Genomic DNA, 19,608 nt, shown 5'->3' on the forward strand with positions numbered 1-19,608 from the left:
ACTTAATTTGGTAACCTTATTTATAGCTAACTGTACATTTTAATATAGTATTTGCATTTATTAAAAGATTGGTGTGTGCATTTCCCTGTGTGCTTATAAATATTTATCTGTTTTGTGAAAATTAGCATCTGTTGCACAAATCACTATCTGTCTATAAGCAGCTCATACAGTATATTTTTAGGAATTGTTTGCATTTAGATTAGGATTTAATTGTAAAATAGCGAAGTAAACTTAGGCGTCCCACAGAGGGGACGGGTGACGGCTTCTTTAAATTAGAAGTATGTTCGAAACCTCAGGATTCATAAAAGAGTAGGCGAGAAATCCCCAGATGTCCTACTGCTTCAGCACAGATTCTGAAGTGTGCATCAGATGGACACTTTTCAATCCCAGGAGTCCACAGGAGAGGATACGTCATCAATTGCGATGGAGAACAGCAACGAGGCTGTTTACAAATGTGAGTATTAGAAACCAAAACACGGTTCCCTGTGTTAAAATCGCATTTGTTGAACTACTGTAGCAAACTGTTGAATTGCTTAATGTGTAAATGCTAAACAATACAGTATATTTTGCTGTAAAAACACATTTTATTATGTAGAATGTTCTCAACACTGCTTTATATGAACATAATGTAAATATATAAAGTAAATATAAGTTCTCTCTTTTATTTGTCTATTAGTACTGTTGATAAATTGAGGAACATTTGTGTTGGATAAAAAGTGACGCATCAGCAACTACCTCAACATAATGTAGTATTGAGCAGATAAATCAGAGAGGTAACTGAATCTTGTCTGGATGTTACAGGGACAGACGAGACACAAATGTTTATCCAGTGCAGAGTGACTGATGAAGGAATGCTGCCATCAAAGGCTTTGAGTGAGTGTATTACTGAAATGAATTAAACATTTTAAATCTAAAGTTGTAGTTTAATTATTGTCATTTCAAACAGAGCTATTACAGCACTTTTCTGATTCTTGATTATGTACCTTTGCTGCAGATCTTTTGTGGTGGAGCAGGACCTGCAAGGAAAGGTGACGGTGGCATTTGTGAGTAAAACTCACAAGTTTTATAACTATATGCCAACGCATTCCTAAAATACAGCATTTTATGCTAAAATTCAAAAATTCATTCAATGCCCAAAATGGCTTACAGAAAAATTTGGTATTGTTTGACTTGGTATGCTACACCAAATCGAACAAGAAGACCATAGATGAATTAGTGCCAGACTGTTTAAAAGATAAAGTTTTTCATATCTCTTGACCACCAGGTGGCACTGTGCCGAAACCGCTTATGCATTCTCAGGTCATGTTTGTTATAACACACACCAAGTTTGCTCTGAATACACTAAAGTGTTGCAAAATATATTTTGAAATAGAAAAAATAAAAATAAAAAACACCTGTAAATTAAGAAAACAACTTCTTCAATTTGACAACACACACGCTGCAAATGCTCACAACACAACCAAATAAAGAAACGCACTGCAAATAAAAGTTATTTGGTTGTGTTGTGAGCATTTGCAGTGCATTTCTTTATTTGTTTGTGTTGTGAGCATTTGCAGCACCTGCTGTCAAACTGATGAAGATGTTTTCTTGATTTGCTGGTGCTTTTTCTATTTGCATGTGTTTTCTGAAGTTGCAGCACGTTGAGCTCTCTCAGCCACTGTAAAAAACACCTGTTTATCAAAATGTTTTTGCCAGCATAGTCTGAATGTGCTCTAAGCCAATGTTGGTGAAAAATTTATGTAACTGTTTCTGAAAATTCACATGACGGCAATTAAATCTTCATACCCTTACAATTCAAAAGTTATTAGCACAAACATAAGTGCAAATTTGGACAGTCGGTGGTGCTAAAGGGTTTGTGTTAGACAATCAAAATGTGCTATATTTAATGTTCAAAAAGTAATCTGTGTGCCTGCAATGGTTCTATGGGTGGCCATAGACTCAAAAGCTAACGAATACAAAAGATACCTTAGGTTCTTGATCCCTAATAAACCATAAAAATAGTCTAGTAAAGGATGGAAAGCAAAATATAATTTTTTAGATTTAAAGGGTTAGTTCACCCAAAAATGAAAATTCTGTCATTAATTACTCACCCTCCTGCATCAGCAGCATCACGCATGTCTCGTGGTGCTCTTGTTAATGCACGTCAACTGAAACTGAAGAGAAGAATTTGTTGAATTTAGTCATTATTTTTGTTTTCTTTGCGCATTAAAAGTATTCTTGTAGCTTTATAAAATAATGGTTGAACCACTAATGTCACATGGACTATTTTAACGATGTCCATACTACCTTTCTGGGCCTTGAATGTAGTAGTTGCTGTCTATGCAGCTAAAGCTCTCGGATTTCATCAAAAATATCTTAATTTGTGTTCAGATGATGAAGGTCTTACAGGCAGGCACGTTTTTTCCCTTACACTCTGAAGTGCCCTTTTTTGGTGGTGGTGATTTGTTTTCAATAAATTAATGCTATTGGTCACCCTTTACGTTTGTCTGCCTGTTTTACAAATATTTAGCCAGTGAAAGGAATTAAAAAGAGCTTGTGACTAAATCTTTTTGGATTCGCTCAAACTGTCAGTAAAACTCTGTCTGGATTGAATGAACTGAAGTTCCACGGCAGCTGAACAAGTCTTGCAAGGGTAAATAAAGATCTTGTTGTTTGAATAAGTACAGTGTTTTCTTTACCTGAGAAACACTGTCTATAAAGGCTCATATTTGATGTATTTGAGGTTTGAGACGTGTGGGAATGGAGAGAGAGGCTATAGCATTTGCCATCTAGTCATAGTCAATACACTTAAATAGCCTGTACATACAGTAGCATTTCATCTCTTTTATAAAATGAGATTTGGGCCAAATGTATTTTTCAACAGGAAAAACTGAGCGCCCATATAGCTACAACAAACTTTATAACCTGTTGATTAAAATGTAATGCGATGCCGCCGTTTTAATAACAGGTTTGAAACGACATGAGGGTGAGTAATTAATGACAGAATTTCCAGTTTTGGAAGAACTAACCGTTTAATGAATATTTACTGTGTTCTATTTGTTGTGAATATGTGTTTTTAATTATTTCTTCAACATTTTTGGTGAGTCCAATCATTAGAACATGACACATTATGCTTTTCTTTTTATTTATATTCACAGTGGAGAGAATATGAGTAGAGAAGAGCTCCTAAAATGTAGGTCTACACATTCGTTTTTTGTCACAGGACACCATTTTACAGAAGACCAGAATCTCAAGTATAAAATATTTACTCTGTGCATGTGGTCAAAAAATATTTATGTGGAACCAAAGAGTCCAATTTGACCAATTTGATTCTTGAACGTATTTTGTGGTCTTAATTGTGTTCTCTTTTCTTTTGTGCAGATTTCTTTGATCTGACACTGGCTCCAAACACAGCACACAATCGTCTCTGTTGCAGACGGTAACAAAAAAAAACTGCTTTATTGCCCCAATAAGTCAGCATCCATTTAATCATTTGAATTAAAATGATAATTTACACTCAATATATTATTATTGCATACTGTTTTATAATGAACTACAATACTGAGGTGCTGATATTTGCTACTATTTGGAATAAGTAGTATAAATAGCAGAAAATACTGATATTTTTACATGGTGTAAACAGAAGATACACTCTAAAAACCCAACTTTGCACTTAACTGCACCCAACTATTGCTAAGAATATATGCTATTTTCACATAGTGTAAATGGCATATAATTGTACGTTGTATAATTGCTATAAACACACACAGTGCAAATAGCTGCTGCCTTATTTTATAGCAGAAGTACAGTTTTCAACCAAAACATTTCACTAAACGAGGTTTGTTTGGTTTCGAGAAATAATTAAACAATAAACAGGTGTTGTTCAAAGTGAAAAAGAAAAATCTATGGACGTCAAACTTTGTGTATGTTATTATAATCAACTACATCGATGATGGTTCTGCGTCAAAAGGGACCTTGGGACCACTGATTGAATAAGTGTCTGAAAAGTTAAGTTAGTGTTAAGAACGATCGTAGCATCTTTTGATTGCACCATTTAGTATCTAACACAATGAAATTCTGACATTAAGTGTGACTTTTATTATGAAAGGTTCATAGTTTGGTTTTAGGAGTCCTCAACAACAGGCTGACATGCATGCAAGGTCAAAAAACACTTTAATTTTCTTATGCATTTATTTTGACCTTATCTGCTCAACGACTCCCAAACGATTCGCTCAACGATTAATTTTTCCAAACCCCTCCTTTGCGTGACGATAATCTGTGGTGATCGGTCGATTTCATTTAAAGCAGTGTTTGTGAGCTTTTAACACTCCAAAAGCGGCACCTAGTGCCAAAGAATGAATTTAAATTTTCATTCAGACCAACGCCAAAAAATCAAGTTTTCTCAGGTCTGCGCGCGCAACAAGAGGGTGGGTAATATGCTAATGTTTCACGTTCACCTCAACATGAAACGGTTTGGGATTTGTTTTAAAAACGACTATGTAATACAGGTGTCTCATTTTATGATTTTCAGCCAATTTTTCAGTAGTTGTCTTCATTTACATAGTCGCTGGAGTGCCCAATCCAGAGTTCGGCCAAATGAAAATGGTCTTTTTACTCCTAAAGCTGAAGGATCAAAGGATGCTTCATCACAGCCTGCGTGTTGTGTGTGTTTTTTAACATTCATTCACCATTTATTATCCTGTAATCATGTTATTATTACTCTTTATCATATAATCTGTTATAATAATCATTTAATACTCACTGATCAGTCACTTTAGATTGTTTTTCCATTGTTGTTTATTCTTATGATTGTGTGGTTTCAATGGATTTGTCTTCACGAGTAAGAGATAAGAGAATGTCTCCATTTGGAGGTTTTGAACGTCACAGGACAATGTTGTGAAGCAGTAATTTGCCATTGCTGTTGCTTGTATAATAACACTAGTTGGATTTATACTGGGCAGACAAAGTCTGAGCATTGAAACATACACAACTAAAATTATTCAATAAACTGTTCATTTTACCGCTTTGTTTCCTGCTTTCTGCTCTTTTCTCCAAGAATGAAAGAAAACTGCAGTAAAACACTGATTTTGGATACCAGACAAAACAGATCTTTTCTAACGGGATCCAGTGTTGGATAATATTTCTGGCTAGAGACTCGATCTAACATTTTTGGTGCCGTCGGAAGGATGTTGGCTCAATCTAAGGAATAGTTCACCCAAAAATGAAAATTTGCTGAAATATTTACTCACCCTCAAGCCATCCAAGATGTAGATGAGTTTGTTTCTTCACAGATTTGGAGAAATGTAGCATTGCATCACTTGCTCACCAATGGATCCTGTGCAGTGAATGTGTGCCGTCAGAATGAGAGTCCAAACAACTGATAAAAACATCACAATAATCCACAAGTAACCTCTTGTGAAGTGAAAAGCTGCATGTTTGGCAGTATAACCTTCCACTGTGGGATTTTTAAAAATGTTTTCTTTGCTTGTTTATGATTAGGCCCCCCCCCCCCCCCATATTGTGATGTAATACATATTCTGACCACTAGAAAGAAGCATTTGCTCATAAAGGGATAGTAAGAGTCTGCAGACATTGAGTGAATTCTAGTTTAAATTTATTTAGTATGTCTCTCAATTCTCAATGCTATGCCATTAATCAAGTTAATGGTCAATATTACGGAAGGTATTTTCTGCCAGTTTTAAATAAATCAATTAAATTTGAAAATGAAAATGATAACCAGATTTTTTATTTTCTTAGAAAACTATACGCAAAATATGAGCCAGAATTGAAAATGAAATGATATTCACTATGACTGTGTGGGGCAGATAAAGAAACAATATTATTAATTGCTACATGGACCAAAATGTTGTATTTGTATGCCAATTTAGCCTATTATTATTTAATAAACAAAAAGGACATTTTCACTATTCAACATGAATTATTTTAATTAAAATGTGACGAACTAATTTATTAATAAATTTCTCAATAATGAATGAAAAAAACATAAAATGTACAAATAATTAAAAATAAGTTTTCAGTGCTTTTTTCAAGAATCAATGAAACATTTAGCAGAACTTTTGCTTATATATTATTTATTAATTACACAATAGAAATAGTATTTTCAAATTATTATTTCCCAAAATCTCTGAAGACCGCTAGCTGACATTTTTCGTGGCTGCCATATTGTGCACCTCATTTAAACGCGAGGAGCGGTGATTTCCTGCCATATAGTGCGCGTCGCAGTCTGCCGCAGACCTCTATCAGAAGCGGAGCGGCAGAAGCCGCTGAGCTGTGCGCGTGACGGCAATCACTCTGCTGCTGGTCTCTGCGCGGCGCTACTGAAGTCACACGCGCTTCACTGCAACTACCCTGAACTACAGTTCAAAACGCTCGTGCTCCAGGGCTGAACGTGCGCGCGGACTGAATGAAAGTACCAGATTGGACGCAACTTCCCAAACGCGTTACAGGTAAGCGGCGTTTAATACTCTCTGCGCGGATGTGTTATTGAGGTTAGGTCACACTGGGCTATCTGTGGCTGTGTTTAGTGGAAATGGTGTTGCGCGTGCCTTCAGATGCAGCGCAGGGACGCGTTTATGGATGCGTCGCTGCTGCTGCTGCTGCTGCCTTTGAAGTTCCAGCGCGTCCCGCCCTGCTGCGGTTATAAGAGAGTCACTGTCATGATTAGGTGTGTTCAGTTATAGTAGTAGTAGTGTGTTTGATGGAGCAGATGAACAGAGGAAGGAATATGCATGGATGTTAGTGTTAGTCAGGTCAATTAGACATTGATGCATACTGTGTTAGTATAGATAACTGTAAGTATTTTTATTTATTTTAAATAATGGGCTACATGGAATATATAATTATAATAATAAGAATGATAAATTACTTTTAACTATATATTATATATATTTAAATGTATATAGTCTATATATAATTATGAATGCCTTTCGTGTATTTTTACTTGCTAATAAAAAAATATTGTTTTATTAAAACAAATAAATATATAATTTAATGTATTTTAATACTTGAAAGTGAAAGTAACAGATTGAGTATATAATTCATAATTTATATATTTAAAATGTATTAAGTAGTATATATTAAACATTCTTTATTTTTAAATACATAATATATTACATTTTGTTATATATGTATATTATTCAAAAACATTAAATATGCATATAGATATCTATATAGTTTATATAAATATCTATATTTATATAGTTTGTATAGTTATATATGTCATGTGTGTTTTATATTAAACTGTACAAATTGTTTTTAAAAAAGTAAAAAAATATATGTATATATACTACTCTGTTTATATATTATTAAATGTGAAGGTTTCTTCTTTACATGCATAAATAAATAATAACTTTAAGATAATAGCTCGTAGACTGTTTTGTCTGGCTCAAAAGTCTCTCACACACATTGGCCCGGGCCTGCAGGCTGTCCTTATTGTTAAGACCTGCTGATGCATAGTCAAAAGTCAAAGGCGTATTGATGTGCTGCTTTTAAAGCTGTCCTTGCATTCTGATAATTCTAGCATCCTCTAATTAGAGATCCTGATTCATAAATTATCCTAATTATGTCAAGCTTGAACTTGAGATATAAAAATTGAAGGTGTATATGTGCCGTAAAAGGGCAATAAAACCTCTTATGAGCTTTTAATATTTAATTTAAGCCTGAACTACTTGAACTTGAAAAGGTCCTTCTGACTCCGTATGCTTTCTGAGGTCAGATACGTATAGAAATATCTGCTATTTAGCCGTGTGTGAAGATTAACACAAATTGTAACTGTAATTTTTTCTTCTCTTGCCCTGACAAGCTCTGCAAACTATAGTCTCATTTCTCTGTGTGTGTGTGCTTGCCCTAACAGCATGTGTCAGTGCTCGAGTAAGTATGAAACCATTTGGAAAGCAGCAGTCTTTTATTTGAACCTGTCCAGCGGACAAGCATGACTTCATCATTACCTCACAGTTCCCCATTAAAGCTTATCAGAAACATATGAGCTCCACAGGCTGACTGCCATGGAAACTTTTCATTTTGTTTTGAGGATGTGTGGAGCGTGTGTGAGTGCTGGTGGTGGTGTTTTGATTGTGCAACTTACTCTCGCTTTCTTTGGTCTCGCCGCTCCATATGAGTCTAATTTCAGGTTTGTTTTATCCTGGTTTTCTTTTTCACTATTTGCATGCTGCGCAGGAACTGAAAGGTTGCACCCGTAGCTAAGCTCTTTTTATGTAAATGTGTTTTACGCTGCCAATAAATCGGTGTAAATTAGGGATTTTACTAACTACGTTTTAAAATTGACTAGCTGTGTTTTATCTGAGTGATTAAGTCCATTTCCACCAAGAAATAATATATATATATTTTTTAAATAGGGAAAGAAAAGAAACGCAACTTTTCCGAGAGGGTTTCTGTGTAAAAACAGCTAAAGTCTATTATTACAAACTAACGTTTCACTGTAAATTGAGTCAGTAAATCTGAAAAATTGAAGTGCCAAACTATAAGAACATTTAATAATTATTTGTTCTTAACTACATAATAATGCCATTTTTTGGGGAAATATTTGAATATTCTAGACTTAAAATACAAGTACTTAGGGCTGTATAATTAATTGAATTTCGAATCGCGATTACAATTACGGATGCCACAATTACGTAATCATTCAAAGTGGCAATTAATCGTTCAAAGTCCACTTATGTTATTCTGCGTGCTTAAGATGTTTTTTTTCTTTTCTAGAGGTTATCTTAAGGGTTTGTCCATTGTTTTAATTTTAGATTTAGTATAACATTATATTACCATGCCTATTTTTACTTTTTTTGTTATTATTTAAAGAAGAAACCAATCTAATGTATAGCTGACATTTGAGGCTTAATACTAGAAAAGCAATAAAAGTTTTTCAGTTGGTATTTTCAGCTTTTTTATTCTAATCTAAAAATATGGTATGCGGTTGCTTCAAACAATAGTATACAAATCATTACATTTAAATAGTGAAAATTAATCAATTACAATTTTAAGGGAATAATCGACAATTATGATTTTTGTCATAATCGTGTGGCCCTACAAATACTACACTAAGACGCAAATGTGTGTCTTTAACTACGAACACACAACACAGTTAATAAGTGAGGGTCAAGGACATGGGTTTTAGTCGACATGTGGAAATGTCCTTTCTCTTGATGTCTTCCACTCAAGAAATGCCTTTTAAGAGAAGAACTTCCCTTATTATCTTTGGACGACCCCTTAAACGAAAGTTTTACAACCTGAAGTCCATTGGACAAAAACATCTGCACTGACATTCAAGATTCCTGTCGTCTACCAGTCAAACGCAAGATTTATAAACCCACAAGACAGGCGCACAGCAGCATAAAGCGGTCTTAGACATGTCCACATGTTCTGCTTGGTTATTTGATTATAGATGAACAAGATAAATGACAGCAGCATGAAAAAGTCTTGTAGTATAATTGGATGTGCTGGTGTGGCATAAGACGGCATCATTGTCGGGAATGGCGTGTTTGTGGGATAAGGGTCTGAATAATCTCTTTATACATGTGTGGGTGGAATCAGGCCCCATAGAGATGGTTCTCACAGCCCTAACACAACTCTGTCCCACCACAGGAAGTGAGAGGAGGACAGACCCCATGAGACCGCTTTGGATGTGACACTGAGGACCCTTTTCACAGACTTTGAATGGGCTTATGTCTGGCCTGAGAGATCTTTTCCATGTTCTCTTACACACTCAACGTCCTTCTGTTCAGAGAAGATGTGACAAGTTTCCACAGCCGACTTATGTTTCTGTCCTCGCTGAAGGCAAAACGTAACTTTGAAACCAAACAGGAGATATTTGATGTTTAATTTACAGCTGTGTGGAGCGTGATTTTGGAGAAATGAGATTTTGCTGTATTTTCCAAATCAAAGTCATGTGGTGCAACCAATGTGCAAAAAAAAAAAAACCATGAAACATGAAATAAAAAAAACACCCAAAGACCTTGTGACTGTCAAAGTCAACAAGTCTCCATTTTATGACAAAACAAGGTTAATTCAGGTTGTAAAATGTCATGTGGTGCGACCACTCAAAACTGAATATAATTCATCACATCTGTACAAATACTTTATAGCTTGAAAATATATAGCTGTAATGAACCAAAACTGACATGAATAGAACTTAATAGTAATTTTAGATGTGGTAGAGTTATTTTCTTCTTCTGTGTTTGTAGATATACAGTATGAGTGTTTCCTCACTTTTTATTTATTATGTTTAATACAATAATGATCATGTTAAAATAATTTAAAATCATTGTAAACATTTTTAATATTTATTGTGACAATTAGATTATTTTTTAATTTGGAAATTATTTAAAATTATTTAAAAACTATTTAAAATTGTGGTTTAATTTCCACACCAAATTGATTTTTATGGGTTACATGCACAGCTGTTAAAAAATCAGTAAGATTTTTATGTTCGAAAGAAAGAAATTAATGCTTCTATTCAGCAAGGATTGCTTTTACTTGGTTACACCTCATGACAATTTTAAAGTCAAATGTAAACGTTTGTTAAAAATGGTGTATACATTTTTCAAAACCAACAAGAATACAGAGTATGTTTTCTATGAACTTAGCATTTCCCTTTTGTTGTTCTATCCTTTAGCAGTCATAAGTTAGCAAGCTAACAGCCTAGCCTACTAGCGTAGCATAGTAATAAGTGATTAAGGAAAGTCCTTTAGATTAACACAAACAAGATGTCACAATGAAAATGCTGCATTTTTAACAAGGGAGCTAAATTTAGATTTTTTTTCTCTGAAATTTCACCTATATTTCAATTATACATGCTGTATAAACTGCTCTTCCTGTCAAGTTTGATACTTTTTGGTTTTCTGTGGGAATAAAAACTCCTCCTCTGGAGTGGCACTCGGGGTTCCTCCGGTCCGGCTGAATTCCTGCGAGCAGAGAATCCATTTGCATTGATATTAGCAGCCCTTCACCATGGTTACAAGGTCGTACCCTGACCAAGAGGGAGAGAAAAAAAACCAGCGCGAGATGCCAAGAGCTGACTCAAATGAGTTTGAGCCGAAAACGTTTGATGTTCCAGCCAGTTTTGTGCATGCTGGGTCTGAGAGGCCAGACGTCTTACGCAAGAGATTCAAATCGGACTAAATAAAATAAATGTAATGGTGATTAAAATTTCGTTTTAATTAAATAGAGATTAAACTAGCTTTTCCGTGGCCTTCTTTCAGTGTTTTGTATCTGTTTGACTTTGCTGGTGGTATCAGGAGGGATGTAGCTGTGGTTTGACAGTTGCTATATTGCAAACAGCTCAAATGTGGCTTGTGTGGGTAATAATGTTGTTTGGTGGTGTTTAGGGTGAGGCTTGACCCGCGGGGCGTGTGTCCGTGTTGGGAACACATCAGTAAAAATGTTCCAGGTCAGGAGTATAATGGGACCAATCACTGTCATTTCACATCTGCTGAAAGCGCCACAATCACTCCCAGATGTGCCTGTCACGTCTGTCTTGCTTTCCGCTTCAAAATGTTGACTCAAATGCTTTTATTGCACCGGGATCTTGTGAACTAAAACATGGAGTAATTTTAGAAAAAAACATTTCCTTTGTGTTGACAAATATTATATTTGGGTGTTTCGTCAATTTCAGGCACTTATGTATATTTAAGAGTTGAAATGAAATGAAATCAGAACAATAAAGTGCCTGAGGTGTGTGAAAACTGATATATATGGGTAGGGTATATATGGGTTCACTGCTGTGTGTGTGCGCACTTTGGATGGGTTAAATGCAGAGCACAAATTCCGAGTATGGGTCACCATACTTGGTCGTATATCACGTCACTTTCACTTTATATATTAATTTTGTTGTAAAGCTTACATTTATATAACTTCTGAGCATTGCATCAAAAGTAGCATGTGAGGAACATTCATTTGAACTGGTTATATTATGAATTCTCCCTGACCCTGTCAAACACGGGTCCTTTTCCACATCCTGAAGTCAAATTATTGTAACTTTTGTCTTATATAGAGACAAACATAAGCATCTCGACACTAAATCTAGCTCCTTGCAGTTGTTTTACATTACTTCCAATGGACGACGGACCTTTGTTGTGGTTTAAAAGCAACACTTGTATCCATAAAATCCCCAGGGTTCTGTTTGTCTGACTTTAAAACGTTCCACATTTGTGAATCTGCCGTGAAAACAAAGACATCCAACCACTCTTTTCTTCATTGATAGATCGTAGGCGCTTGTTTTATTTAACTCTCTGTAAGGTTTAAATCACACCAAGCCTTGGATCTCCTCAACAAATCCTGAGATTTTAAATCACAGTCAGTTTTAGAGGAAGTGGGCTTGAACTCTCATGGGTGAGGTTGGTTTACAGCCCAGTGTGGTTTGGGGTCAGATTAAAATGTGCAGCGTTTATTCGAACTCTTTTCTGAAGACGTCCTCCCTAAAGCCTCGTGTCTTTTGACAAGGTAATTGAAGGTGTGAATCGCCAAGCTAATCCTCGTCTCGGCTCAATTTGTCATCGAATCGTTTGGAATTCTTGCGCTTGAGTTTTTGTTTAAACTTTTTCGCCCTCTCTCACGGTTGAGTACACAAACCCGAACGCCATGTGTGCTAATGAAGATATATATGTGTTGGCAGCTGTGCATCCCTCCCTGCAGCCAAAACAGCTCAGCTTTCCCAGGAATGTAGAGAGAGCATCTTCAGGTGCGGGTCTAGCCTGAAGTTATACACATGTATATGTTGTGTATGCATGCACATGGATATCTAATCTGAATCAGTGTTACTAGTGTGTTACTTTTATAATTACTTGTTGCAAAACAGCATTTTATTCCAGCTTTTCCACAGCGTGTAGGCTATGCGAAGAAAAAAGAAACAGCCCTTTAATGTATTTCCGTAAAAAAACAGATTGTAAAACTTCAATATGCTTTTGCATAGAAAATCTTGTTTAATAAAGTGTATATGTGTGTGTGTGTGTGACCCTCTGACCGTGGCTCTAAGGGTGGTGTGTGGCATCCCGCCCACAAAGGAAATGTGCTCTATTGCACTGATTGCGTAAAAAGAAAAAAAAATAACCTAAATATAACGACTCATCTGCCTGAGTGGACACACCCTACCCATAGTTCCTGTTGTCAAGTGCCGATTTATATTCACAAACAACATCCAAAAGTTACTTTTTGCCACACCTGCCCATAGTGAGTGAACCGAGAAAGTATAACACAACATTATTTTGAGCTTTTTTTAAAGTTGACATGTTGCCAAGACAGTTTAATTGTTAATATTTTTTTCTTATGTGTTGGTGATAAACAGCTCAGTATGTCGGTGGTGTTCTGGAGATAAATCTTAAGGCATCCTTGTTAAACTTCTAATGACTGATTTTTCCATTGAGGGAAAGTTTTAGCCTGAAGATTTTGGCTTTTACTGGTAGTGGGGATTTTGATTTTCATCCTGGTGACTCAAATACTTGTTTACATTCATTCAGTGCTTCAACCGCTGACTTTATCATTTGATGAAGGTCCACAAAATCCCAATGATTTAATCAGGAATACATATTAATACTATGAGCTCTTTTAAAATTCCTATTGATTGATGGGAGTCACAGCTAGGAAGTTCATTCTCCTCAACCTGATAATGATTGTGCATATTACAGTGGGTATTTAAGGAAGTGTTCATGACCGATAGGATCAAGTTTACTACTGTGTGCTGTAATAAGAGCACTAAAGCCTTCTGAAGGTGATGCTCCAGCCAAATTATGGATGGACGTCCAAGCTCGTTCCAAATGCATGGAATTCCCTTCTATTACTGGAGCTTCACTGTGTACATCAGGGATCACGTTCCTCACAGACACTAGCTGCCCTGTACAGCTATCTGATAAGCACAACCAGCTTTGAGTTGGCATAAAATGATATAAACGATTTGCACGCAACACAAACTCAACAAACAAACACACTGCTATTTGACCACAGTCCTTTGGTTCATGGCTGTGTGTCCAAGTTCATGGAGAAGAAGCGTGGCTATTTTTATCCAGCTTGTTGCATCCTGTCGTAATGGATAAAGTTAATAGTAGAGTAACAGCAGAGTTTGGCCTGTGGTCACATTGCAGCGGTTGATGCAAGTTTGTGTGTCTGATCTGGTGAAATTTATGGCAGTGTTGCTATCCGTCAGTCTGTCTGGTGAAATCTAATCTTGCCAAGGTAGACTTTTGACTATTGATAAAGTCTGGTTCACATTTGAGCTCGTCCATGTTAAAAAATCACACGTCAACTTCAAGAAAAGATAAAAAGAAAAAATAATTACATTTCTCTAAAACTGTCATGTGGTGCGACCAAATAAAAAAACAAAACCATTTTCCTCACATTCTGATTAGGTTATGTGTGAATGTATCTTAATCATTATTTTCTGGAGTATGTTTTTCATTTTCATTTCTCTAAAAAATGTCATGTGGTGCAACCATCGAGTAAAATGTAAAAACTTATATTCCTTACACTTTTCATACATTTGACTATAAATGTAAAAATAATGTATAAATATTGAGTTGCACCACATGACATTTTACAAACCGAACTAAACTTGCCTTGTCTAAAGGGTAAAATTATCTTAAATTTAAGAGACTTATTAACCTTGATTGTTTGTTTTTTGTCACACCACATGACATTGATTTTTTTTTTTACTGGCCAAGATTGCGCCAGTCTACTAAGTTGTAACTTTTATAAAGGCTTTTTAGTTCCTCTTATAACTATTAAAATGAATTTTCAGAATTTAAAAACATGCTCATAATAGGTGCATTGATGTAATTCTATGCATGTTGTTAATGTGCTGATAGACTAAAAAGACTATGAAAATTTTATTGATCCATAAGATGGGCTATGGGTGAGGCTAGTTTAATGGAGAAGGATATTGCAGTTTGTTCTCGTAGCACTGTTTACAGGGCAGAGCCCACTCTTCATCTGTGGTTAACAATTGCGTTATGCTGTCCTAATTTTGCTATAGTGTTGCTAAACTGGACATAACACTGAAAGATTTAAAGAGCAAATGGAGGGCAGCGTTCTTGCATAATGACTGAGGTCTAAATGTACACTCTTTTCCACCAGCTCTTTACCACGTACAGGCTGTTTCCTGGATGTGGCAATTTAGTCAAGGACGAGGCAGCGGTTTACTCTTAAAAATGACCCTGAATGTACGTGGCACAGCAGGTTCTGTCTGCCTGAGATTGTATTTTCTTGACATTTATGATAGTAGATGTTCCTCTTGATATTTAGTAGCCTTTTCCCTTCTGTTTTTGCAGTCATAGTCTTCTGTAAAATGCAACACCAGCATCAAGTTTGTAATGTGTTATCACCTTAGAGAAAAAATCACTGGAAAAATGACTCTAGTTTCACTCTCGCTCAAGACCGTTATTGTCGGCCAACATACCCCAAAGGCTTTTGGTGTCGAGCCACGATCTCGATGTGATGCTCTCAGTTCTTGAACTGACCGGCATCAATCAAACTGTCATGGGTCGCTGCGCTAGTTTAGCGTTGGTATTTTGACAGCAAGCACACATTGACCCCCTCCCTGAGTAAAGCTGATATCATTGTGTGAGGAGTCTCCTACTGTTGTTTGTCTTAAGTACTTAAACCTTTTTGACTCCTGCACTTAAGAACTTGTGAAAAATGGAGGCTTTTTGGAGGCTTGGCTCAAAATTTGGTATTCAGATCAAGGCCTTGTGGTTGCGTTTAGGACAGTCCTGTTGCGTCTTTGAGTTTAAAGCATCATGTAATGTGTTTTTGAAGATGTTTTTAATGAGTAACAACTTAAATTTCAGAATGTTCCTTACAGTGGCTTCAGAAAACGTGAAATGTTTTTAGTGAAATATATAGCAAGTCATATCGACAACTTTTATGATGTTTGGTAAGCTAATCATACTTGCTAGGTATTACAACATAAAAAAAAAGTAAGACATTTTATGGCTAATTTGTGTTTTTTGCTAGTGAAGACATCATTTTGAATAGGTTTAACTGTATTTGTGTGGATATTTTGAAGCTTTTTACCTCAGAAAATAGAGCAAACAGATCCTTTCAGGACTGTGCTACGTCACAGCATTTTCCTGATGGTGAGAAGCACACGGTTCACTGTGAGAGAACCGAACCCTGCAGGTCTCAGGCTTATCAAAGCACAGCTTCAAACTCGTATCAGAGTTTCCACTGAGGATGTGTGACCATGAACAGATATCAGGGTTGGGGAAGCAACTGTAGATACAAGTTAACTGTTGCTAGCAGCTAGCTGCTCCTAATAGTGCAGTCAAGCTAGTCATAAATGAGTTAGCAACACTAAACTATTAAATAAAATATATATATTTTTAAACCAGTCTATTTAAATCAAGCTTCTGAATGAACTAATTTTCTAAAATGGATCAAATTTCCCAATGTTTAGATGAGGATAAGAGGATCAGCATTTTGTTGTGGTGGTACACTGCTTAATGGAAGAAGTATTAAATCAGCTGTTATATAGGCTAGCTACTATATTGTGTGAACATCTGAATTATTGTCACTCTACTGGAAAATGTAGTAGTTAGCTATGGTGCTACTTTTAGCTAGTTGCTTCAAACCTATGTGTTTGTTTTGTGTTTATGCTGTGATTGTGTGTCCGAGTGACAGAGATGCAATCCACTGCAGGGACAGGAAAGCTTTCCATTTCCTCTTCCTATTCTCGATTAAGTGGACAGGAAGTGCTCTTTTTCTTTTTGACAGATGGTCTCGTGGGTTACAAAGTTGACACAACAGGCTCTGAAGAAAGACAATGTTGATGGTGTCACTTTCTTCCCTTGAATTTGTCTTTTGTCAGTGGATGTATGTAGGTCGCCCCATATGATCTCATGGAGCAGTCATTGTGATGGCTCTATTCAGGGAGGAAGGGGAAACCAGTGACCCTGTGATGTCACAAGATGGGTCTCCGTGATGACGGCAGTGCACCGGATGGATCTGGTCCATGGCCTGTGTCACACAAACCTTGACGAGAACAATTTAGCTGCAATAAGAATTACTGTTTTCCCCAATGGAACAATCTGGGATAGTTGGAGTTGTAGTATTTGGATGTTTTTTGAGGTAGTGCTTGCATGGTGCTTGTGTATCATCAGCCAAGAGTGACATTTCGCAACAAGTTGACAAGCAAGATCACATCTGCCTCTGAATCTGAAGAGTATGTGAGGGATTCTATAATTAGGGGTACATGTCATGTCCATGTACTCTTATCAATTTTACGAATTTTTCATTAACTTTTCACTTCAAACAATGACCACTTTTATATCAGGGGACATTTCTAATTAATTTAGAAATTAATATATAATACAATAATACAAAAATTCAACAGATATCCATCTTTTATCTTGCAAAAATGGCTTATTCTATACTGCAAGTTGCTGTTTTTGTGCTGTCCTATTTGGTAAATGTGAGGTTTTGCTCTTCAGATTGGCTCTAAAATTAATTTTTCTGTATATATTTCTTATTATTTGTGCAAAATAATCATTAAATTATGAGAAAGGTGTTTTAAAAAATATTTTGCTCATGAATCTACATTAAATCATCCATTTTGTGTACGTCCGAGAAATCCGTGTCAACTGTGTTACTCACTATAAAACGCCCTATAAATCAGCAATGGTTTGTTCCAAAGTCACATGTCCAACATTACTTGATGTATTTAACTTTTTTGGAGGGAAGTTTGAAGACGGTGTGGAAAGTCATGACTTCTCCTCTTCAATATTTTATCTATATTATTGTCTACACGTAGAGTAGATTAACTGACCGTCAACTCTGTTATCAACATGTTCTGGTGAACTTGCGTCACGTTATATTTATAAATATGTAGAGAAAGAATATAAAAACATAAGTTAATCAAGGTCATGTACTTACTAGTCTAAAGGGGGTCGCACACCGAACGAGAAGCGCAGCGCCGCGCAGCGCCGCGTCTAGGACAACTCGAGGTATCGCACACCAGACGCGTACATTCTATAATTCGCAACATGTTCTGAGCTGCAAGATGGGTGAGTTTTAACGTCATTTGTTATTATTATTATTATTATTATTTTAAACATATTATTTTAATTGATAATAGCTGAGTTTTCAAACGTTAATCAATGAAAAGTATCTGTGTTATGAAAATCTGTTATTCTTTTGTTGTATCTGTTGACTAGGCAATTTCAACATTTCTTATGCTGTAGCTACTAATATGATTTTTTTTCTCCATAAAAACAAAGATGATACATTTTTGTGTGTAAGGTATGCTTATTTCTTTGTTAACTTCAATTATAATCATATTCCTGTTGAGGTAACGTTAGGTTGTCATAATTCAACACGATTGTTTACTTAAAATAACAATTGTCAGTTTGTGGTCAACATTATTGTTATTTTTAAGGACATTATGAAGTTAAGACAATGTCTGTACTGTACGTTATTTTATGATTGTACTGTACAATTACATGCAGTTGTTGCTAGACTGTCACTGAACATTTTACCTCAGATCGTAAATTAAACATTCTTACCTGAAAACCCGATGACATCGGCAATCTTCCTCCACGCTGATGACTTCCTTATGTTGTCTTTGAAGAATATGTGGTTTGTGGCATATAATTCTGGGTATTTCCCTACTTCGTTGATTAGTTTTTCGTCGTCCATTGCGGTCCGCTACTCCGCTATTTAAATGACCTGAAGTGTGTTGTAACGGTTGTGTCCTGATAAATCCAGTAGGTGGCAGCCGACGACAGTGAATGTAATATTTTGCGTATATAAAAATGTCTCAAGAGAAATATAAAAGATTAAAAGGATTACGTTTATTATACATTTAATTAATATGTTTTCATTTTATTCAAGCTGTAAAACTAATGTAAGCTGTACAGTATTTAGCAGCAGTGGTATCTTGGTATAGAGGCTAATGTATTAACAACGATTTGAGACAAATATGATGTTATTTAATATAAAACAATGCAGATGGCGCGCTGTGGCGCGGCAGGAATTTGAACAGTGTCCTGAGTCGTTGCTGGGCGCCGCGGACAGACGCCGAATGACGCCGCCGGTGTGCGTACACACATAGAAAACAATGTGTTCGAATTTTAAAGACATGGCGCGACGCGACGCGGCGCTGCGCTTCTCGTTCGGTGTGCGACCCCCTTAAGGTTAACGTCCTCCAGTATTCAGCTCCAGCTTGTCCCAACATTCCGGCCTGGAAGTTTCTAGAACTCCTGAAGACCTTGATTACCTTGGTTCAGGTGTGTTTAATCAGGGTTTGAGCTAAACTCGCTGTACAGTGGCCCTCCAGGAGCAGGATTGGATCTCCCACCTCCACTTTTGGGAATGGTACTAAAAGTTGGTTTGATTGGCCAAAGATTGATCTGCATTGAGAAGTGCCATTTTACATCATTCCCAAAATGATGGCATCTAAAACAGCATTCTATTGGTTATTATCGGGAATGCAGTATGACTAGAATGGTTTGGAATGCTTTGCGGGCAATTTGAATTTGAGCATTCCCATCTCCCACCTCACCTACAAATTAGCATTTTCTTAAATGAACCTGGGTCATTTGGAATGTTCGTTTGCCCCAATTAGCAGGGTCGTAGTCCAATGGCTTAGGCATATGAACAGGGCAATCATGCTTG

At 36.3% G+C, this 19,608-nt stretch overlaps 1 protein-coding gene across 2 annotated transcripts in view; it reads left to right on the forward strand.

Annotated features, from left to right (window-relative positions):
* Nucleotides 1-6,225: 6,225 nt before the first annotated feature.
* Nucleotides 6,226-19,608, forward strand: part of LOC306875528 (gamma-adducin-like) — an 86,108-nt gene continuing 72,725 nt past the window's right edge. The window contains exon 1 of one of the 2 annotated variants that reach the window (XM_079426167.1): nucleotides 6,226-6,446. The gene's annotated coding sequence lies outside the window, so the exon portion shown is untranslated. The remainder of the gene's footprint in view (nucleotides 6,447-19,608) is intronic. The other variant, XM_079426169.1, reaches the window with a different exon arrangement.

This window comes from Barbus barbus (assembly GCF_936440315.1).
Source record: "Barbus barbus genome assembly, chromosome: 9".
Classification (NCBI taxonomy): domain Eukaryota; kingdom Metazoa; phylum Chordata; class Actinopteri; order Cypriniformes; family Cyprinidae; genus Barbus; species Barbus barbus.